Source organism: Hemitrygon akajei, chromosome 10, assembly GCF_048418815.1.
Source record: "Hemitrygon akajei chromosome 10, sHemAka1.3, whole genome shotgun sequence".
Lineage (NCBI taxonomy): Eukaryota > Metazoa > Chordata > Chondrichthyes > Myliobatiformes > Dasyatidae > Hemitrygon > Hemitrygon akajei.
The window spans coordinates 124,430,239-124,454,661 of record NC_133133.1 but is presented as its reverse complement, the minus strand read 5'-3'; the positions used below and the strand labels follow the sequence as shown (position 1 = coordinate 124,454,661).

The 24,423-nt window shown below is 41.1% G+C and overlaps 1 protein-coding gene and 1 long non-coding RNA gene across 4 annotated transcripts in view; one reads left to right on the top strand and one right to left on the bottom strand.

Annotated features, from left to right (window-relative positions):
- LOC140734643 (uncharacterized) overlaps positions 1-16,660 on the top strand; it is an 84,368-nt gene extending 67,708 nt beyond the window's left edge. For both annotated transcript variants that reach the window (XR_012100581.1, XR_012100582.1), the window contains one exon: positions 16,343-16,660. This is a non-coding gene — a long non-coding RNA (uncharacterized lncRNA). The remainder of the gene's footprint in view (positions 1-16,342) is intronic.
- Positions 1-24,423, bottom strand: part of LOC140734642 (A disintegrin and metalloproteinase with thrombospondin motifs 20-like) — a 536,409-nt gene that overhangs the window by 169,497 nt on the left and 342,489 nt on the right. The gene's annotated exons all lie outside the window — the stretch shown is intronic.

Genomic DNA, 24,423 nt, shown 5'->3' with positions numbered 1-24,423 from the left:
TAATAGATCAACCATGGCTGAATGGCAGAGCAGACTTGATGGGCCAAATGACCTAGATCTGTCCCTATGTCTTATATATTGTGGTCTAATGCAGTAGTCTCTATTGCTTCCCTGGGCAGAGAATTCTACAGAATCACCACACACTGGGAAAAGCAGTTTCTCCTCATTTTCATCATAAATTTATTCCCCGACTCTTGAGGTTATGTTCCCTTGTTCTGTTCTGTTCTCACTTACCAGTGTGACGCCTTCACTTTTACCAGGTAACACATGGGCGTGGTTTAAAGTTAAGCTGGCTAACCCCAAAGAGTGAACTGGCATAAGTCGATCTTCTTATCTGTAATGAGTACTGTACTGCAGGGAGCAGGCCTCTGCATGTTGCAATTCATCGGTTGAACATAGGTGAAGGTGCCAAAGGCTGTGTTTGCTGAAATTTATTCATAAGACTTGTGTTTGTTTCTGCCTTCCCAGACTGAAGCAGCAAAGGAATGTGGGTGGTTTGATTGAGGGAGCAAAGAGCTGGTATGTGAAGGATAATGTGGAAAATGGGACGTAAGATTTAACCTAACGGTGAAAAAATACTGAAGTATCCAGGTGACCCAGTGCAGAATCACAATCAACTAGAATGTAGTTACATCAAGTAGTTCGGAAAGGTATCAGAATGTTATCTTTTATTTCTGCACGACTAAGGGTAAATGCCATGCTTCACTTATATAGGTTTTTAGTTAAGTATGGATAACGTTATGCATTATCTGTGTATGATGTGATCCACCATGTGCCCTTCTCTACTGATCTCATTTACCAGTGGTAGGCATCTAGCCTACTGTCTTCTGGTGAGTCAAGTGCACATTCAGGTGTTGTTTAGATGTTATGAGATTACCTGACTCCTCGGCCAGATTGCAACCTTCCTCTGTGGGAAAACACTTTTTTTGGCAGGTCTTCACTAACCTCTTCCTCCTCCTCACTTTAAACCTTTAGCTTCAGATGTCTCCTTTATGAGGAAGAGTTCCTAACACTCCACTCTGTCTACACTCCTCACAATGCTGTGTTCTTCTATCCCTCTCCTAAGCCTACACTGCTCCAGGGAATACAAACACAGCCTCTCTAAGATATCTAAATGTTGCCCAAGGGCAGCAAAATGCGAGCCACACACTGGAAATACTGGAAGAATGCAGCAGGTCGGACAGCATCTATGCAGGGGGATAAACAGTGGACATTTCAGGCCAGGATTCTTCATCAGGATTGGAAAGAAAGCGGGGTAGAAGCCAGAATAAGAAGGTGGGAGGGGAGGGTGAATGAGTTCAAGCTAGCAGGTGATAGGTGGATCAAGGTGAGGCTGGAGGAGGACGTGATGTTGTGAGAAGCTGGAAGGTGATAGGTGGAAAAGGTAAAGGGCTGAAGAAGGAGGAATCTGATAGGAGATGACAGTGGACAATGAAAGAAAAGGAACTAGGGGGAAGAGAGGGAGATGATGGGCAGGTGAGGAGAAGAGAAGGGTGAGAGAAGCCAGAATGGGGAATGTGGAAAGAGAAGAGGAGAGGGGACAGTAATTACTGGAAATCTGAGAAATTAAAGCTCATGCCACTAAATTGAAGGCTCAGCTGGAATATGAAGTGTTGCTTCTCCAACCTGAGTTGTAAGACAGTTTCAGAAATGGCCATTACCTTGGGCAACATGCAAGTAGCAAGGTGGAAAATTCAGCATCAAGGCTTCCCATTGCAACAAACCCTGCTGGGATGGAGGGAGGTGCAACTGAAGGTTAGATTGTGTTTGACTTGAATATATAATCCATGGGGATCAATAAATGCGTCTGAATCTGAGTAATTGATTCTGTTCAGTGCACCAGCCCAGAAGGTAATCTCAGCTTCCTCACTTGAAATCTAAGTAGGATTTCAGAAGGGGAGATAATCAGAGAGACTGGAAAGACAGTACAAAGTTCCTTCGCAAAGTCTACAGACACAATCTGCCTCTGTCAGCTGCAGGCAGCCATTGGCAGGAAGAACTGTGCCTCTCCTAAGCACACTCTTTCCCATCAGTCTCCCTTAATGTATTCTCTGCTGAACAGATTGTTACATCCTCTCTCATTTTTCATCTGACCGTAGTACCATGATAAATTCATTACTGCAGCTTCCAACATCTATGAATGGTCCTGCACCCTAACTCAGTATGTCTGGGACAACCAAATCTGAGATACGCGAGTCTGCTGCACATCTGGGTGAAGAATGAGAGAAATGAATGTCATTTCCTGAGGTGCTTCCACGATGAAACATTTGAATCGTACTGCATGCACCATTTTGGTTCCGTTCACTGTTATGGGGAAGCAGCTGGAGTCATTTCACGATTAACTCTAAATCCATATTGCAATGCATACAACCTGAAATTGTATCCCTGCTCCTCATTAATTAACCACTGGATAGTTAAGGATTAAAAGGTTCAAAGTTCAAAGTAAATTTTATTACCAAAGTACATACAGTTCACTACATGCAACCCCAAGATTCATTTTTCTGTGGGCACACAATCTATAGAGTAGTAATTATAACAAGATAAATAAAAGATTAACCAGAAGACAACAAACTATGCAAATGTAAATATAAATAAATAGCAATAAATAATGAGAACATGAAATAACAAGATAGAGAGTTTTTGAAATAAGTTCATCGCTTGTGTGAACATCTCATTGGATGGGCAAGTGAGGGATAGTAACTGTTCCTGATCTTGGTGGTATGAGTCTTGAGGCTCTGGTGCCTTCTACCTGATGACAGCAATGAGAAACAAGCATGGACTGGGTGGTGAGGATTGAAGATCTCTGATAATGAATGCTGCTTTCCTATGACAGAGTTTCATATAGACATGCTCAATGGTTGGGAGGGCTTTACCCATGGTGTACTGGGTCAAATCCACTACTACTTGTAGGATTTTCCATTCATAGGCATTGGTGTTTCCATACCAGGCTGTGATGCAGCCAGTCAATACACTGTCCACTACACATCTATAGAAGTTTGTCAGAGATTTTGATGACAAGCCAAATCTCTGCAGACTCCAAAGGAAATAGAAGCACTCCGATCAAATTAGAGGAATCTTCACAACTAAAACATTTCAGAGCTTGAAGAGCAAAAGTGTGCCTATTTCAACTTAAAATCACATCATTTTGAGATGACTTTTTTTAGAGTAATGTTAATTATAAAGTCTGATAAACAGGTTATGTAAAACCAGTACTGCTTCAGCACCAAAGCTTAGGACATTTATTGGTTTCTCAGCTCAGCACTGAAGGTGGAAACAAGAGTGGAGTAATTTCTCATGCTGACCTTGCGAACATCGATGACCTTATTTAGGCCAAATGTCTATTTTCAAACTGATGATTCACTAAATAAAACTATTGGATTTATTCTCAGGTGTACATGATTGCAATCTAGCTGGAGCCTAAAGGCCTAAATAATAAAGAGACCATACCTCAACAATCTTACACAACCTACTGAGCAGAGAGAAGGACTAAAATGTTTGTTCACCCAACTGCAGAGAATAGAAGTTCAACTGAAAGAAAAGACTTCGGAATCAGAATCAAGTTTATTGTCACTGGCATAAGTTGTGAAATTTGTTGTTTTATGGCAGCAAGTTATGACAAGTAAGTATTGCAAAGCAGGAATAGTCAGGTAGTGTTCACAAGTTCATGGACCATTTGGAGATCTGATGGCAGCAACTGTTCCCAGAACACTGAGAGTGTTGTTCCTCCTTCCTGTTGGTATTAATGAGAAGATGTCCTGCGTGGTGAGAGTCCGAGTGATGGATGTCGACTCCTTTTGAAGATCTCCTTGATGGTGGGGATTTTTGCATCCGTGATGGAGCTAACTGAATCTAGAACCATCTGAAGCTTCTTATGACAGTGTGCATTGGCGCCTCCACACCAGAGGGCGATGCAACCAGTCAGAAAGCTCTCCACAGTATATATGTAGAAATTTGTTAGAGTCTTTGGTGCCATACCAAATCTCCTCAAACTCTTAATGAAGTAGAGCTGCTGGCATAGGTTCATTCAGATTGCAACAATATGTTGGGCCCTGCATAGATAGGATGAGGTGCTGGCACCAGGCAATTTAAAAATGCCCACCCTTTCCCATGCTGACCCCTCACTGAGGATTGGATCCGGCTCCCCTGTCTTCCACTTCCTGAAGTCTACAATCAATTTTTTGGTCTTGCAGATGTTGAGTGTGAGATTGTCGTTGTGATGCCACTCAAACATCTGATCTGAAATTATGTTAATCGTTCAGTTCTTTTTGCCTTGTTTCGCATTTACAGTCTGAATGGGATGGCTGGAGAAGGGCTGCACAAGTTTTTTTCCTTCATAACAGAGCAGCCGCAGAGGAAATTTAAGAAACAGCATTGGCAGTAAGTTTGCAGTTAACACTAAAATAGGTGATGTCACAAATGTTATAAAAATCATTGAACTTTCTTGATCAGCAGGCTAAGTGAGCCATTGAGTGGCACATGTCTTTCAATTCAGACAAGTGCTAAGTGATGCACAGTTGGAAGTGATACCAGGGTAGGACTTGTACAGTGGATGGTCAAGCCCTTGGGAGTGCTGTGGAGCAGTGGACCAGGGAGTACAAGTACATTGTCTGCTTTATAGTGGCATTACAGCTAGACATACTGATGATGAAATTGTTTGTTACGTAGCCTTCATCATTCAGGGCATTGAGTATAGAATTAAGAGACATTGCTGCAATTAGACCATAGAACAGAGAACACCAAAGAGCACAGCACAGGACACAAGTCCATGGGGTTGTGCAGAATTTATTAAGCTAATGACACTGAATCCCTCTGCCTGCAAGTGGTCCATATCTCTCCATTCTCTTCATATCTGTTGTGTCTGTGCACAACTACGTATCGATTAAATAAAAGCACAGACGCGGGAGATAGCTTCAACTATTCACATTGCAGTGAGGGACAGAGAACCACGCACAGGCATAGACAACAGCGCATATGCAGACAACAGACCAATACTAAGTGCTGGGGGGCTATTGGTCTAAAAGAAATAGATCCGTACATTACACTTCCTCCCCCTTTAGATTAATGCAACATAAAACTGTATATGTACACAACATTCAATTTTTCTTTCATAAACCCATATTCCAAGTAAACACACTTTCACAATAACAGTGCAGAACTAACTTCACAGTTCTAAAGGTTCAACCTTTTGGGTGGTGCTTTGTTTCTTTCAGGATAACACCTCTGGACCTGTGGAGTGGCATCAGGTTTGACATGTGTCTTGTCAACAATAACATTCTCATCGTGCCTCTGGACCTATGGAGTGGCATAAGGTTTGGTAGGTGTCTGGCCCAGGATAACTTGGTTTCCAGTGTCATGTTGCTGTCAGTGACACAATCACTAAGAGTTAAGTCTGGTGACTGTAATGTGTCCATCATGTTGGATGCAGTCGACTCAGGTGTGTTCTTTGGTGGAGAATTTAGTATCTGGTCCACATGATGTCTCTATGTCTGATCTCCAACATCCACTGTGTACATCAGTGGTCCAGTTCTTGTAGCTATCCTGTGGGATCTCCACTCGTCATCTCGGTAATCACGCGCTAGGACTTCCTGTTCAATCTCAAGCTCCTTCCTGCTTCACTTGACAACTGGCTGAACATTTTATTCTGTACTTCTCTCTGGAGGTCTGGTTTTAGGAGGTCAATGTGAGATATCAGATTCCTGCTCATGAACAGCTTTGCAGGTGTTTGATTTGTTGTCGCATGAACAGACTTCCGATACACGTAAAGGAAGTTGTCCAGCTTGTGCTGTAGAGATATGTCCTCTTTGTCCATTGTTTTAATGGACTTCTTAAAGTTTTGGATAAGCTTTCAGCTAACCCACTCATTGCTGGGTGGTGAGGCGCTGACATGAAATGCCATTTTTTATGCCATTTTTCCTCATGAACAGTTGGAATCCTTCTGATGTGTATTGTGGTGTATTGTCACTCACAATTTGTTTGGGTAAGCCATTTCTGGTGAAGATAGTCCTCAGACAGTCTTTGCTGAGGTGGTTGTCTTCATTGATGTAACCTCCAGCCTCTTCAAATAAGCATCCACCGCAATCAGAAGCAAGGAATCCATGAATGACCCAATAAAGTCAATATGTACTCCTTGCCATGGTGAAGACGTCCACTCTCATGGGTGTAATGGTGTCTGTGGGTGTGCACTTTGAACTCTTTGGCACGCAAAAAGAGTTTTGACCAAGCTTATCTATTCCCTTCTCAAGCACCTTCTGATTAGCATTAAGCAGCTGTGATAGCCTCTGGTTAGTACTACCATTTGGGTTGCTGTTGTCTGTTAATGCCACATGGAGAGCTGTGATTGAGTGCCAGTCTAGTTGGATTTTTCTTAACCACTGACGCTCAAAAAGTGCTGGCCCTCCAATTTTCAATACATGAAGCTCCAACTGCTGTGTTTAGTCTCCATACATCACCTTTACTTTCAGTTTGCCTTTGGGAGACACTTTTTTGTCTGTGTAGGTCTTTAGCATCACTTCTCTGATGGTAGGTTAGAAAACAGTCTGTTGTAGTCAGCCTCTAATTATAAACAAAGCTGACCCTGTGTCTAGTTCCTTTTTCAGTTTTACACCAGACACATCTATTGTGATTCATATGATTTTGTGATTTGCTTCAGTAATGTTATGCAATTCTAGCCATGAAAGCTCATCTTCATCAAACTCCTGTTGTCTGTTTCACACTCAGTCACTTCGTGCATTTGCTGAGTTTTGTGTGTGAAACTCTTTTCTCGGTATGAATTTTCTGTTTGGTTGTGCTTTCTGTCTGCCTTGCACACTCTCTCTATGTGACCTTGTTTGTGACACTTTCTACAGACTTTTTCTTTGAACCAACAGTCATTTGCTTTGTGGGAGAATTTGCCACATCGATACTGTAACATCATTGGCTTTTTGCACCATTCAGGGATATTTTGTGCATTTCACATTCTAAACTCCTTTTCCTGTGGTTTTGTTGCATCCTTTTCTGCAGTCTCTAATGAGGTTGCGATGATCAATGCCTGTTCTAAGGTTAGGTCTTTTTCAGACAGTGGCCTCTCTTGAGTGCTTTGACTATGCAGGCCACATACAAGCCTATCCTTTACTCCATCAGAAAGTCCATCTCTAAAGTCATAGTACTGGGAAAGTTTGCACTGCATTCAGAAATGCTTTCATATTTTGTCTTGTTCCTTTTGTAAAATCTAAATAACACAGCTATTACCATCAGTTTAGAGCACAAGTGGTTTTGTAAAATTGTTGCAGTTTCATTGAAGATCTTGCTTCCTGGCTTTGCAGGGGTTACTAAGTTGTGTAAGAGACTGTACCTATTCTTGCACCTATTAAGCTATAAGCTAAAAAGTTTAGGGGCTTTCTTTTGCTCCTCCACGTTGTTCATGTTACAATACAGTTCAACCCTCTTGATATATGACACCCAGCCTTCATTAATGCTATCAAATTCGTCAACTTTTCTGACTGAAGCCATCACTGCATTATTTTCACTTTAAATTCAACGTGTCTTTCACTCTTTCTCACACGTTCCTTTATTAGAGGTCCGTGACAGCTTTCTCGTGCAGTTTTAACTCTCGCTGTTTCATCCTGTAACTGTTAGGGCAGTTTGTGATATTTACTGACATTCAGATTTGTACTCATCGCCAATTTGTTATGTCCATGCACAATTACATATCGATTAAGTAAAAGCATGTACAGGGGAGTCGGCTTTAACTGGTGTATTCACAATGCAGTGAAAGAGAGAACAATGTTCATGCGTAGACAACAGCACATGAGCGGATAACAGATCAATACGTAGTGCGAAGGAGGGAGGGTGGTCATTGCTCTGAAAGAAATAGATCTATCCATAACAATATTCATGTGCCTATCTAAGAGCTTCCTAAATGCCACTATCATATCTCCCTCCACCTTTGCCACTGGAGCACATTCCTCTCTGCAAATAATCTCACAGATTCATAGTCATAGTTATGCAGATTCAACATGGGCCTTTCACTCCTATTGGGCCATGCAACCAAGGTTCCTATCTAAGCCAGTCCCCTTTGCTTGCATTTGGCCTATATACCTCTCAACATAATTATCCATGTACCTGTCCAAGTAGTTTTAAATATTGTTAATCTGCCTGCTTCAGTCACTTTTTCTGACAGCTCATTGCATATGCTGACCACTCTCTGGGTGAAAAGGTTGCCCCTCAGGTTCTTATGAAATATCTCCCTTCTCACTTTAAACTTACATCCTCTAATTCTTGATTCCACAACCCAGGGGAAAAGACTGTGCGCATTGACTCTATCAGTGCTTCTTGTAGTTTTATACAGCTCAATAAGGTCACCTCCGATGCTCCAATGAAAAAGGTAGCAACCTTCCCATTATTTCTCCATAATTCAGCCTCTCAGGTCCCAGCAACATTTTGTAAAACTCCTTGCACTCTTTCCAGTTTAATGTCATCTTCCTATATCAGGATGTTCAAAGCTGAACACAGTATTCCCAACTCAGCCTCACCAACATCTTGTACAACTACAATATACCATTCCAACTTCTATTCTCAATGCCATTACTGATGAAGACTTGTACTTCTAGGTCCCCTTATTCTACAACACCACCCAGGGCCCAACAAACTACTGCAAAAGTCCTACTCTCATATTTGTCTTTCCTAATATGCCATTCCTCAGCCTAATTCCTTAACTGATCAAGATTCCTTTGTAAGTCATTACTAATGATTTACCTTACTAATCATCCCTTCCTTGCATATTCTCATCCACAACATTGCTATAGATGACAAATAACGATAAGCCTAGCACTGACATGTGGGGAGAACCTCTAGTCATTGGACTCCAGTCCAACCACCAACACCACCATTATCCTCTAAATGCTACCATCAAGATAATTGTGTATCACATTGGCTAGCTCTTGTTAGATCCCATGTGGCATTTCTTTAGCCAGAGAGTGGTGAATCTATGGAGTTTTTTGCCACAGGCAGCTGTGGAGGCCAAGTCTTTATGTATATTTGAGTCAGAGGTTGATAGATTCTTGATTGGTTAGGACATGAAGGGATACAGGGAGAAAGCAGGAGATTGGGGCCAAGAGGAAAATTGGATCAGCTATGATGAAATGGCGGAGCAGACTCGATGGGCCAAATGGCCTAGTTCTGCTCCTAATGTTCTTATGGACATAACTTTCCATAGCATTTTACCATGCAGACTCTTACCAAGGACCATAATGAAATCCATAAATGATGGGTATTCTCCTACCCTCATTAACCTTTTAAATTCTTCAAATTTTCAGTCAAATTCATGAGACATGTTTTCCATGCACAAGCCTGGGTTAATTGTCCCTAATCAACATCAGTCTTACTAAATACATATGTATCTTCTCCATCAGGATCCCCCTACTTCCCTAAGTGATAACTTCCCTACCACAGATGTTAGGCTTATTAATCTATCATTCGCAGGCTTTTCTTTGCATCCCTTCCCAAATAAAGACACAGCGTTCTTCATCGGCCAATCTTCCTGCATTTCACCCATCACCAATAATGATGTACATACCTCAGTCTGAGTTCTTCCAATTTCTTCTCTAGCTTTCCACAGTGTTCTTAGATATTACCAGATCAACCCCCGGAGATTTATCTACCTTCGTGCATTTTAAAGATATCCAACATGTCCTTTGCTGTACTGCAGCTATCCCAAGACATCCTCATTAACTATCTCAAGTTCCATAGCCTCTGTTGAACTTACCCCTTCTGACCATACAAGCAGGCCCTCTTGTATTAGACATTTCAAACCTGGGGGATAAAAGTATCCATCTGTCTGTGAATGTTTCTCATAATCATATAAATTTCTATGAAATCTCTTCTCAGCCTCCACTGCTCCAGAGAAAATAACCCAGGTTTATATAACCTGTCCTTATAGCACATGTCCTCTGAACCAGGCAGCATCTTGCAAAACCCACTCTTCAATCTCTCCAAAGATTCCACTTGTAGGGAGACCAGAAATGAAAGCAATACTCCAGATGCATCCTTACTAGAGTCAAACCCAATGCCCAAATAATAAGGTAAGCATGCCATACACCTTCTTTACCACCCTATGAACTTATGCTTCTGCCTTCAGGGAGCTACGGTCTTGGAACCAAAGCATCCTCTGTACATCAACACTGTTGAGTGTCCTGTCATTACCTGTGAACTTTCCCTTTACATTTGATCTCCCAAATTTCAGCTATTCACACTTGGCTGGATTAACCTCCCCCTGACATATCTCCACTCATATCTGCAACTGATCTATTTCCTGTCTATCCAATCTTCTAAATCATCCACAATGTCCCCAATTTTTGTGTCACCAGAAAATTTACTAACCCTTCCATTCATGTTTTCATCTTAGTCATTTATATATTATCACAAACAGCAGATGTTCCAGTACAGATCCCTGCAGAGCACCACTGATTACAAACCTTCAGTCAGAATAAGTACCATTGACCACTACCCTTTGTGTTCTTTGGGAAATCCAATTCACCATGGATCTCATCTTCTGGATGAACCCACCACGAGGGATCTTGTCAAGTTGTACAAGTTGTTAGTGAGGCCACACCTTGATTATCATGTACAATTTTGGTTGCTCTATTTTAGCAAGGACATCATTAAACTGGAAAAAGTACAGACCAGATTTAAAAGGATGCTACCAAGACCTGAAGATTGAGTTATTGGAAGAGGTTAACTAAGCAAGGACTTTATTCCTTGGAATGTAGGAGACTGAGGGGCAATCTTAGAGAGGTTTATAAAATCATGAGAGACATAGGGGAGATTCAAACAAGAGGACATGAGTTCAGAATTAGGGGGCAAAAGTTTAGGGGTAACACGAGGGGGAATTTTTTTACTCAGAGAGTGGTAGCTGTGTGGAACGAGCTTCCAGTAGAAGTGGTAGAGGCAGGTTCGATATTGTCATTTAAACTAAAATTGGATAGGTATATGGACAGGAAAGGAATGGAGGGTTATGGGCTGAGTGCGGTTCAGTGGAACTAGGTGAGAGTAAGCGTTCGGCACGGACTAGAAGGGCCAAGATAGCCTATTTCTGTGCTGTAATTGTTATATGGTTAATGGTCAATGCACATAATTCTTCTCCAGGGAAGGGGAGCTAAAAACTCAAGGGTCTAGGTTTAAGATGAGAGAGTTAAGATTTAAAATGGACTCGAAGGGCAACTTCCTCAAGCAGAGTATTGTACAGATATGGATCAAACTGTCAGAGAAAGTGGCTGAAGCAGGTGCATTAACAACATTCACAAGACATTTGGATAAGTACATGGATAGGAGTGGTCTGGAGGGATATGAGCCAATGTGACTGATGGATAGCATAGTTGGCCAAAAGCTCTTTTACCATGCCATATGATGAAGCGGCACAATAGTGTAGAGGTTAGCAAAATGCTATTGCAGTGCCAGTGACGCAGGTTCAATTCCCGCTGCCCTTTGTAACATCTCTCATGACTGCATGGGTTTATGGGTTAGTAGGTTAGTTGGTCAGATAGGTGTAATTGGGCAGCGTGGGCTCGTTGGGCCAGAAGGGCTTGTTATCATGTTGTATCTCTAAATAACAAAATAAATAAATGACCCCATGGCTCTATTATTAAAGGCCTGGATTTTGTGAATAGGAACAACAGTCATGTCTGAATGCCAGAGCAGACTTGATTGTCTGAATGTCCTAATTCTACTCCTATGTCTTGTCTTATCGATAGAAGTGGGGCATAGATGCAGAGTGATATGCTACAGGGAAGACTGATGTGTGACTCGCCGGTCTGTCCCTATTCCCCTTCTTGAACAACAGAGCAATTTAACTATTCACCAGTCCTCTAGGACCTTGCTGGTGGCCAGAGAGATTTTGGTCAGGTATCATCAAACTCTTCTCTGAATTCCCTCAATAACCTGCGGCCCTGGAAGCTATCCACCTTAATGCTCTTAAAGACATCCAATATTGCCTCTTTATTTACCTCAAAATGCTTTGGCATATTGTCATGCTCCACAATGATCTCACTACCCCGTACGTCCTCGATGGAAGAAATAATGACTAACAAATGTGGCTGAACAGATAGAATTGATTAGTAAAAGGTCTACTTCACCATGCATCATTCCTTTCCTTACCTCCTTTTGGTTCTTATACCATGTTTCTGGCAATACTGTCGCTTACCATCCATATGTATGTTCCTTATTCTTCAGTCCTTTACCTTATCCACCTATCACCTCCCAGCTTCTCACTTCATTCTCCTCCCCCACCAACCTACATTCCCCCTTTCACCTATCACCTGTCATTTTGAACTCCTTCCCTTCCCCCCACCGTCTTAATCTAGCTTCTGCCCACCTTTCCTTTCCAGTCCCAACGAAGGGCCCAGAACGCTGCCTGACGTGCCGAGTTCCTCCAACACTTTGTGTGTGATCCTAGTCTGACTGACTACTGTAAATTGCTCCTGCTCTGTTGGAGAATGATAGAATCTGGTTGGGGGACACAGAACCTAATAAAACTGTGGGGATAATGAAATGGTTTAAGAATGAGATGGTCCTCCCTCTGTCATGTTTCTATGACTCAAGCACTCCAAAGATAAGCTCTGTAGAAGTAGAGGAGCTCTTAGAAAAGGTGTCTGTGGAGAGACCGAGGATTGAAGAGCAGGAGGCCTAGAGCGTAGGGCTGAGGTAGTGGAGTACGGACGGCATGGTAGTTGTTAGTGCAATGTTACTACAGTGCCAGTGACCTGGGTTCAATTCCAGCATCTGTCTGCATCAAGTTTGTACATTCCCTCCGTGAGCTCTTGGGTTTCCTCCCACAATCCAAAGATGTGCAGGTTAATAGGCTAATTGGTCACATGGGTGAAATTGGGCAGCGTGGGCTCATGGGCTGGAAAGGGCCTGTTACTGTGATGTAGCTCTCATTAAAATAAATAAATAAGATATAACATTCCCTGCAGGAATTACATGAACTATACCTCCGAAATGAAAGATTAAAAGGCATTGTCCCCAATTAAACAATTGCCCAGTGCAAGGCTCAAAGCCAAGAGGGATTCCCTTGTGTCAATTAGACAAGGGAAGATACCTGTCTCACATCATGTCAGTGAATACCAGCGTCAGGAATCATTAGCAGCTGCTGAATGTGCGGCATGTCAAGTTCTGAACGGTAAGTTTATCTTGACAGTTCCTGCATCAGGAGTGACAATGAGTGTTTACAGCAGGGTTCAGCAGGTCTGCATTCCAGTGGGCTGCAGAGGCTCTGCAAAAGCTAACACCTGGAAGAGGGACCATTTACAGACAATGCACAGCTGATGCAGCCTCTACCCACTTTACGGTGAAATCCAATCAGTTTGCATTCCGAGCTCCAGAGATAACAGGGCAGAAATCACAGGTCTTTATCAGATAACGAGTTTCAATATTTATTTTTTTAAAAACCCTCCTGAGGCTCTGGGTTCTTGCAGATGGGACCAGCAGAAGTCAGCATTGTGCAAAAGAAAACAACCGTAAGATTTCTGAGCATTACACATGTCTTGCACTGTGTTGCTGCTGCAAAACAACACATTTGTCAGTGTATATCGATGATAATAAACCTGATTATGATTCTATCATAGGACTACCTGTCTCGAATTCCTTTTCAGACAGGGTATTCCAGATTGGATCTTTCTTCTGGGTGAACAATGTCTTCCACAGATCCCTTTTAAACCTCTTTCCTTTCATCTCAACCTATACCCCTCTGTCTTGGACACCTCAACCATGGAGGGAAACTTCTTACTATTAGCTCAATCTCAGCCTCTCACAATTTTTTACACCTCCTCCGTCCCTCTCTGCCTCTTTTGTTCCAAGGCAAACAAGACCAGCACATCCAGTCTCTCCTCATAACTGAAACTTCCTGCCCCAAGCAGCATTGTGGCGGATCTCTTCAGCAGCCTCTCCAGTGCAGCCACGTACTCTCTGTTGTCAGGTAACCAGAAATGTACAAAATATTCCAACTCTGCATTAGCCAATATTTCATAAAGATGTACTCAGAGTAGGACTTCCTACTCTAATATTCAAAATTAAATTGGTAAATTAGTTTATTATTTTCACTTTAAAGTGATTAGTTTTATTAGTCACATGCACGTGTAAACATTGAAACATACAGTAAAATGTGTCACTTGCATCACAAAGACACTGGGCAGAGCCTGCAGGTCTTTCCATGCTTCCAGCAGCAACAGAGCTAACTAACCCTAAACAAGTCTTTTGGAATGTGGGAGCACTTGCAGGAAACCCATATGGTCACCAGGGAGAACGTGCAAACTCCTTACAGACTGCATTAGAATTGAAACACTGGTGCTGTGATTGTGCCCGTGATGCCTTCCTTGTACCCAGTAAAAGTGAAAAAAGTTTTGTTTTACATGACATTCATACAGCTGGTTTCACGACAACAGTACATTGAGGTGGTACTAGGAAAAAACAGTAACAGAATGCAAAACAAAATGTTAAAGTGCAGTGCAGGCAGAGAATAAGATGCCAGGGCATAATTAGGTAGACTGTAAGCTCAACAGTCTATCTTATCATACCAGGGGATCAATTAATAGTCTCATAACAATGGGGCAGAGGTGTTCTTGAGCCTGGAGTGCTTTCAGGCTTTGCATCTTCTGCCCAGTGGAAGAATGTTCAGGCGGGGTGGGGTCTTTGATTATGTTGATTGCTTTACTGAGACGGCAAGAGGTGTAGACATGAAGGAGAAACTGTGAAGGCAAACACCCTATATGTGTCTTTTTAACTCCCTCAATTAAATGTGCTGCTACCTTCAGCGATGCTTGAACTTGTACAGTAAGGTCCCATTGTTCCTCAATCCTCCCTAGGCACCTACCATTCATGGGGTAAATGCTACCTTGACATAAGGCCCCACCAAATGTATCACCTTACAAAACTGCTTTCAGTGGGATGAGGTGAACATGGCGGCAAAATCGAAAAGCATGATGAATACAAGAGTGAAGATGATAAAGGATCTAGTTCTTTCCTGACACACATGACGTATAAGTTCTTCTCGGGCTTCCATCTGGGTCCAGGTGTCCATTTTGACTGATGTTTCGATGACAAACTCCACCACCTTCATGAAGGTGGAAGAGTTTGTCATCAAAATGTCAGTTCAAATCAATATCTTGACCCAGCTGGAAGCCCGAGAAGAGTTTATGAGGACTGAAGATGTTATATTTGAATGCACGCAGTATAGGGAATAAGACAAGTGATCTTGTAGCGCAGTTAAAGGTTGACAGGTATGACATTATGGGCATCACTGAGACATGAATGCAAGAAGATTATACTTGGGGCTTAACATCCAAGGATACACCTTATATTGAAGGGATAGGCAGGTAGGCAGAAGGGTTTAGGTGGGTGGCTCTGTTTGTAAAAAATGAATTCAAATCCTTAGAAAGAGGAAACATAGGATCAGAAGAGGTAGAATCCTTGAAGGTAGAATTACGAAAATGCAAGGGTAAAAAGATACCGATGGGAGTTACATCCAAGTCCCCGAAAAGTAGCCAGGATGTGGGGTATAAATTTCAATGGGAAATAGAAAAGGCATGTAATAAGGGCAATATTATGATAGTGATGGGTGATTTCAGTATGCTGGTAGACTGGAAAAATTAGGTTGGTGCTGGATCCCAACAAAAGGCATTTGTAGAATGCTTACGAGTTGGCTTTTTAGAGCTGCTTGTGGTTGAGCCCATTAGGGGAAAGGCAATTCTGGATTGGGTATTGTGTAATGAACAAGATTTGATTAGAGAGCTTAAGATAAAGGAACCTTTGGGAAGCAGTGATCACAATATGATAGAATTTACCCTGCAGTTTGAGAGGGAGACAATAAAGTCAGATGTATCAGTATTAAGGCTGGGTAAAGGGAATTATGGAAACATGTCGTATGGGCTCACATTTACCAGGATTAAATTACATCTGCTACCACTAACCAACTCACTGGCTGACCAATATTATTCTTTGTCCTCCTCACTATCAACAACAGTCTGTTTTAATGTCATCTGCAAACTTATTATATATACCTACTACATTGATAGTAATAAGAGTCCCACAACCAATCCTGTAACACTCCAGTGGTCATAAGGCTCACAAATAGAAAAGCAATCCCATTGGCAGCACGGTTAACACAATGCACTTCAGTGCCAGTGATCGGTAATTGGAGTTCAACTCCCATCCTGTCTGCAAGGAGTTTGTACATTCTCTCTGTGACTGTGTGGGTTTCCTCCGGATGCTCGGGTTTCCTCCCACATTCCAAAAATGATGTACAGGTTACAGTGTATGCCTATGGAGTCCTGATGAAGGGTCTTATTCTGAACTGTTTATTTCCTCTCCATAGTTGCTGCCTGACCTGCGGACGTCCTCCAGCATTTAGCGTGTGATGCTATGTCGACTGGGAGCATGACGACATTTGCGGGCTGCCCCCAGTAGATCTCAGACTGTGTTGGTCTCTGACATAAGCAACAAATTTCACTGTATGTTTTGGTGTTTCGATGTACATGTGACAAATAAAGCTAATCTTTAACCTTCAATAAAATTAATCTTCCATCTTTAATATTTTTTAATCAATCATGCACTGTCAACAACTGTCTCTTATCATCAAGCCAATTTCAATTTGAGAGATTAACTCTTTTCCCATGGATGCTGCATGACATGCCAAGTGTTTCCATTATTTTGTCTTTCTATTTCAGAATTGCTCCATCTATGGTTTTTATTCTGATTTTCCATGTGCTTGCTGAATGCTTTCATTGTGAGAAGATGAAGTAACTGAGATGTTGTTCACTACGTCCACATCAACCACGCCTCTCAATAGCCCCTCAGCACCCTTCATACCCAATGCACCGTCACTTTGTGCTTATACTTCTCACACCTCACAGTCCTGCTTCATTTACATACAATCAGTTTATGTACAGTATACCAGCTAATGTATATGGAGCCACACTCAGTTTTACATCGTGTTTTATAGGATTGCTTTACATTCATATTTACTATGTTCTCTATGCTTATTGTGCTTTTTACCGCAGCATCGGATCTAGAGATACAATCATTTTGATCTCCTTTACACGTAGGGTGGCACAGTAGCATAGTGATTAGCGCATAGCTTTACAGCACCAACTATAAAATCGAGGTTCAATTCCCGCTACTGTCCGTTCTCCCAACAACCATGCGGGCTTCTTCTGGGTATTCCAGTTTGCTCCTATTCCAAAGACATATAATTAGGATCAGAGAGTTGTGGGCGTGCTATTTGGTACTGGAAGCATAGTGACACATTCCTTGCTGATTTGATTTGATACAAATAACGCCTATTGCTTACTATATGTTTTGATATACGTGACAAATAAAGCTAATCTTAATCTTAGTCTCATGTACTGAAGACAGACAATAAACAATCTTAAATTTTGAGTGCACAGTCTGCAGTGCAACCCATATGTCCATGACACAACAGTGTCTCTGCACTTAAACCTTCTAAAGGTAATCCGTAAATTTAAACAATTTTAACATTGCTGATTTTAATCTATTGCTGCTTATGATCTTATTTAAAATCAGAAACCCTGCAAATGACAAACTATCCTCCCTCATTTTCAAATAAATTTGTTCCATCGGATAAGGCCATAAGGTCATCAGAAGTTTAAGAAATAAGTCGGAACATCACTGAATCATGGAGAATACTAGGAGAGCATGCTCGACGATCATTCTGAAAGAGATTAATGTGAAAAATTACCATTAACTGCATGGCTTTAGAATACCATTTAACATGGAATGGGTATCAAATTCTTCATGCATTGCACATAATGGTTTAGTATAATATATGCCTGCATTCACATCAACTATGTAATTGGAGTGTGGGGGAGAACTATACCATCTTGAGAAATATCTTTACTCTGGCACTAAGCTTTCACACTCCCTTTGGAACCTGGCTGTCTTGGCTGGGAAACGACGGTCGACCAGGTTTCAGCTGATGCAGCTGCTGAACCATATGATAGAGTCAGTCCAAAAGAATTTTCTTCAGGCTTTCACAGTTGTTCTCTGCGAGTGCCACCATTAGATTCAGATGTTAAATCAATGTCCAATGGCTGAACTCTCCTCTTGTTAAGGCTAACATTCATGCATTTGTCTAGCAACACCACTAAAGTGGATTATTACATTACTATTGGTACAGGGCCCATAAATCTATTTCCTACATTACAACAGTATCTACATTTCAAAAGTATTTAGTGAGCTGTGGAATATTCAAGGATATCTTCATATCGTAAAAATCACTATTATAAATATATATCTTCTCCAAGTGTGAGATGCTCCACTTCGGGAGATTAAATGTAAAGAGACACTACAAGGTAGTGGCAAGACCCTAACAGTGTGAATGCACAGAAGTGTCTTGGGATCCAAGTCCATAGCTCACTGAAAGTGGCCGCTTAAGTCAACATGTTTGTAAAGAAGACGAGTGGCATGTTTGTCCTTATTGTATCGATCTTGGGAGTCAGAAAGCTATGTTGTGGCTTTATAAAACCCTGGTTCGGACACATCAGGAGTGTTGCATTCATTTCTGATAAGCCCATTGTAGGAAGGGTGTGGAGAATTGGAACAGGGTGCTGAAGATGGTGTTGCCTGGATTGGAGGGAATGCAATATAAGGAGGTTAGAGGAAACTTAGGTTGTTTACTTTGGAGCTGCAGAGACTGAAGGGAGACCTGATTTAAGATTCTAACATATGACAGGCTCAGAAAAACTACACGGCTAGTATCTTTTTCCGAGGGTTGGAATAAGTCCATTAGACCATATAGCAGCAGAATTAGGCCATTTGGCCCATCTAGTCTGCTCTGCCATTTCATCATGGCTGATCTGTTTACCCTGTTAGCCCCAATATCCTGCCCATACACCTCCTCACCAGTTCTCCTGTTCTAAACCAAGCTCTCATCCAAGCTTTAGTGCTTTGTTGCCTTGGGTGTCAATAACGAATGTTTCCAAAGTGGTCTGCAGGTAGTTACCCAGGTTGTGGATACAGGAACATATGCCAGATTTCATCCTACTGGAGGAGACTACCTGCCCAAGCTCGGAAGAGTGCATATGTTGGTACTATGGGGAAGGTCATGTGCAAGGGAACAGATCCCTGCTCCTTGAAATTGTGTACTTTATTGCCTTCACATCACCTGGAAGAACTTCTGAAAGTCCTTTACTGTACTCCTTCCCTTGACCCCATTCCAGTTGTGCACACAGTGGAAAAATTGCAATCCCAGAACAAACCCTATAAAATTGTGCTCCATATAGGGGGCAAATAGTGGTGCCTTAATGAGGTTGCCACGAGAGATTAGCACAAGCGCTTCACTTCTCTAAGGAAGAACTGTACAACCAAGCCTACATGATGGAAGTCTGCTCTCCGTATCAGATTCTTCATCTCCAGTTCCTTACCTTTCCTACCCATCTGGCTTCACCTATCAACTTTTAGTGAGCCTCCTCCTCTTCCCCTCACCTTTTCATTCTGGTGTCTTCCCCCTTCCTTTCAAGTCCTGAAGGAGGGTCTCTGCTGAAACATTGACTGTTTATTTATTTCCATAGGTGCTGCCTGACCTACTGATTTCCTCCAGCATTTTGTGTGTTACTTTGGATTTCCAGCATCAGCAGAATTTCTTGTGATTACAATAAAAGTATATCCATTGTTTGGAACATGGAACATAGAACAGAATAGCATAGTACAGGGTTTTTTTGCCCATGGTGTTCTGGTACCTTACCTCCATGGTCAATTTAACCCTTCCCTCCTACGCAGTCTATAACCTTCCATTTCCTTACATCCATATGTTGATTTAAGTGTCTTTAAAATATCACCATTGTATCTGCTTTTCCATTTTCCCAATGGTTTCCTAATTATTACATATATATACTTATTTTTCTAATTTCTTTGAGGTGTAATTATATTGCTAAAGGATGGTTACCTTCTAAAACAAGACTTCCTTAATTTTTTTTTCAGATTGATATGGAGCACAGTGTAGAAACTTATGTTAGAGGCCCAGTCTCCCCTCTACCTCTTGAAAGGAAAGTTTTATTTTATTTTATTTAGAGATAAAGTGCGGAACAGGCTCCTCTGGTCCAATGGGCCGTGACATCCAGCAACTCACCTATTTAACACTAGCCTAATCACAGGGCAGTCTTGAAAATTCCCGAAAGAGGCAGAAGACAAACGGGCCCATAGAAAGTAGAGCTGGGACTACTTTATAGATGGGCTCTTTGCAATAGAGGCGGCCACTCTTGCATTGGCCTCGTCAGCCAGAGACGGCACTGCACCAACAATGTAGATAGCTAGGACACAACATCCATGGTCAACCTCAACCAATGGAGAGCCACATGAATCACAGGGAAAAGCTGCAGACTGTTTTAACTTAGCCAGCTCCATCATAGTCTCTGTCCACCCATCATTGAGGACATCTTCAAAAGGCAATGCCTCAAAAAGGCCATCATTTAGAAGCACTCCATACAGAATATGCCCTCTTCTCATTAGCATCATCAGGGAAGATGTTCAGGAGCCTGAAGACCCACACTCAGTATTTCAGCAAAAGCGTCTTCCCATCCACCATCAGAATACTGAACAGTCCATGAACCCATGAACACTATCTCAGTAGTTTTGCTCTCTATATTTTGCAATACGTAACGTATACTTCTTATTGAGATTGATAGTCTATTTAGTGTCTTGCAGTGTACGGCTGCCACTAAACGCCAAATTTCATGGCATATTTCAGTGATAATAAACCTGACTGAATGTCGGTAAAATATGAAAAGTCACGTTTCACATTCTGCACCTCTGATTAATGGAGTGCATAGTGCAGGTGATTGTTCAGTAATGACATAACGTCAGTAATGACTCACTCCTTTCCTGGAGCTGTTGTAAATTGTGTTATTGATGAGCCAAAGGTGTTCATTAGGCCTATTCTCTGTTTGTTACATACTGATTGCTGTGCTGCATCCATTATTTTCATTGGATGGGACTCACCAGGCAATTTACAGTAGCCCAAGATCAGGTTGAAAGAGCCAATTAATTTTACAGTTCAGCTGCATTTTAATTCCGATTTGACGATCAGGATTCGTTTTACTTATTGATCCTAGCTGCAGATTGCAACTGTTACCAGCACTTTGAAACAGACCTTACCAAACAGAAGAGAAGTATTATTAGACCAATCTACAGAGCATCAAGGATCAACTTTATTCACCATATACTGCATATTTACATCTGTTAGAAATTTGCTGTGGTGTGCAGCTGATGACATACAATAAAAACAAGGTTTAACAATTATGAAGAATAAAGAATTATATAAGAAAACCATTGTCTACCTGTGCTGCACTTTCTTTGTAGCAGTTGGACATTATTCACATTCTATTACTGTTTTACCTTGCACTATCTCAATGCACGATGTAGCAAGCTGATATGTATGAACAGTATGCAAGACGAACTTTTCACTGTACCTCAGTACATGTGACAATAATAAGCCAATTCCAATTCCAGTGAGACAAAGGATGTTCAGATTCAATACTCTTCATGCTGATTAAAATTGAAAGGAATCTGATTAATATTTCAAGGGGATGGTTTAATAACTCATCCCAGTGCTTAACCAATATTAACACTTGCTTCTCAGTTCCCTGAATCAAGACAAAGTCACCCAGTGTACTTATATATATGCTTATATATGTAGTTATATGTGGGTTCACTAAGTTGATATCAACTTCCTGCACATTCAGGTACTTGAGTATTGCACTCACTATATAGTCAGTCAGGTACAGGTGAATATACACTCACTGGCCACTTTATTACTTACCTCCTGTACTTAATAAAGTGGCCACTGAGTGTATGTTTGTGGATTTCTGCTGCTGCACCTATCCACTTCAAGGTTTGGTGTGTTTTGTGTTCAGAAATGCTCTTCTGCACACCGCTCTTGAGGAACGTGTGGATATTTGAGTTACCGTTAGTTTGAACCAGTCTGGCCATTCTCCTCCGACCTCTCTCATTAACCAAGGTGTTTTTTCCCACAGAACTGGTACTCACTGGATTCTTTTTTGTTTCTTGCACAATTCTCTGTAAATTCTAAAGACTATTGTGTGTGAAAATCCCAGGAGATCAGTAGCTTCTGAAATACTCAAGCCACCCTGTCTGGCACCAACAATCATTCCACGGACAAAGTCACTTAAATCACATTTCGTCCCCATTCTGATGTTTGGTCTGAAAAACAACTGAACCTCTTGACCATGTCTGCATGCTTTTATGCATTGAGTTGCTGCCGCATGATTGGCTGATTGGATATTAGCATTAATGTGCAGGTGTATAGATGGTCACTGAGGATACTTCCTACAAAGTTCTCAAGACTTATTATAGTTCACAGCTACAAGTGAGACCCAGTGATAGTGAAATTCAATGCATGTCATATGGAATACATATAGATAACACAGGAGTCTTAACCTAAGATGCTGAAATCAGAGACTAGTCGTAAAAATTGCTTCCAGCTACTTGTTCAGTAACAGTCCACACTCTAGGAAGAAATTTTCAGCTAACTAGATAGATCTAAAATCCTTACACCATACTAAAAGCACCAGACGGATTTGACAATATTGTGCTCTTTAATATTTTACAATATGAAATGAGGTTTGTGAACAAGGTTATTATTTTCCATATGTCACTCAAAATAAATATCGCAATGAATGCAAAAATAAATACATTTTAAACAAAGGACCATAAAGCACTGATGATGCAGATGCAATCCATTCATTAAGTTAATTCAGTGGGAGAATGTTGGCACTTGTTCAGAATACACAAAGCAAATCATGTATTATAAACCGTGTGAAAGACAAGTGTATTAAATAGCAGAATGGCCCAACAGATAAATGTATCATGATCACAAGAATGATAACAAATAGAAAGAAACAAGATTACAATGATTGACCAAAGACACAGAGAGAAAAAAAAACTGAAAATGCAAAGCATACTTTTTGAGACAACAGAAAGGTATTTTTGCTCAGGAAAAAGGTGTTGGCTAATCATTTCGACATTATACCAAATGGGCAACATACCTTTAGTGGAATAAGACCTCAAATGACGCTGAATTGTAGCAAAGCATTTCCAGTTAAGTTACCATTAACTTTTGGGTTTAGAATGGAGTAGGTGAAGAGACCTTTACATCACTTGCATCATAAACAAACAAAAAATAATTGACACAGTAATGCAGCCTATTATCATGCATGATAGTGGATAATTAAGAACCATTCACAGGTTTAGTATTAATTACAGCTTTTTTTCTTAATAACAGCATTTTGAGCAGATTTTTTCTTACCTCAGTATGAAGATAATTCAGATTTTGGATAGTTATGCAGGCCCCAATGACACCAGCCAAAGATTTATGTGAAAATCATATTGCATTCACCCAGTTTAAAATTACTGCCAACTTCCCCTAAGATTTTTACAATTTCTTGAAGATTTCTAAACTAAGACCCAAGACCATTCTTCTTTCTTTATTCAGTTGCCATAAACGCCTTTGTCTGTGAGTTTCCTGGGCATTCTATATTGGCTTATGATATGGAAATAAAGGCTTTAGATCCTGCATAGAACCATAGTACACTCTGACCGTCCCACACAATGACTGGCCAGTTACTTTCAATTAAAGCTTTAATTGTTTGGTCAAATTGAAAGAAAAACACATTATTGAAGTAAATAAGTACACGCTCAGTTCTGGTGGGGAATCTTGAACCTGAAACATTAACACTATCTCACTCTCACACTCTTTCCACAGATGCAGCCTGACAGCCTGAGCATTTTCACGAGTCTCTGCTTTTATTTCACATTGGTCAGCTTTCAGACAAAATAACATCTACTGCCACACATTAAACGGGGCCACATTTAAATTCTTCGAGGCATGAAAGCTTAATTCAAATGGGCACGTCATCAAGAGCACTGTGATTGGGTCCACCCATGTTGAATGTTGTACAATCTAATGGCCATAAAGGAACATAAAAGGATGCTGTGAAAGGTGACAATCATACCCAGAATTGTGTAAAAACAGGAAATGATAATGAGCCAACTAAAACCCTGAACTCACAATATCGCTGTTCTAAACATCTATATTGGTTAATTATTGAAACATAGCTACAAATAGAGTAAGGCTGAAGCATGTTTTAATGCAATTTATTTGACCACATTTAAAGTGATAGTGCCACACTCGCCAAGGTTTCATGTCAAGTTGCCAGTGAGAGAATTCTACAGTATGAGATAGCCACAGCTCAGACGAATTTTACTGACATACCAACGTAAACCAGGCTACAGATCACAGCCTACAAAACTGCTTGCCAAGAAGCACAGATTTTCACATTGTGTGAACAAGTGAGGGTCTGAGAGTGAGTTGCATCATCAGAGATGACTGGAGGTACTTTGCTTTCCACTCTGTTCAAACTG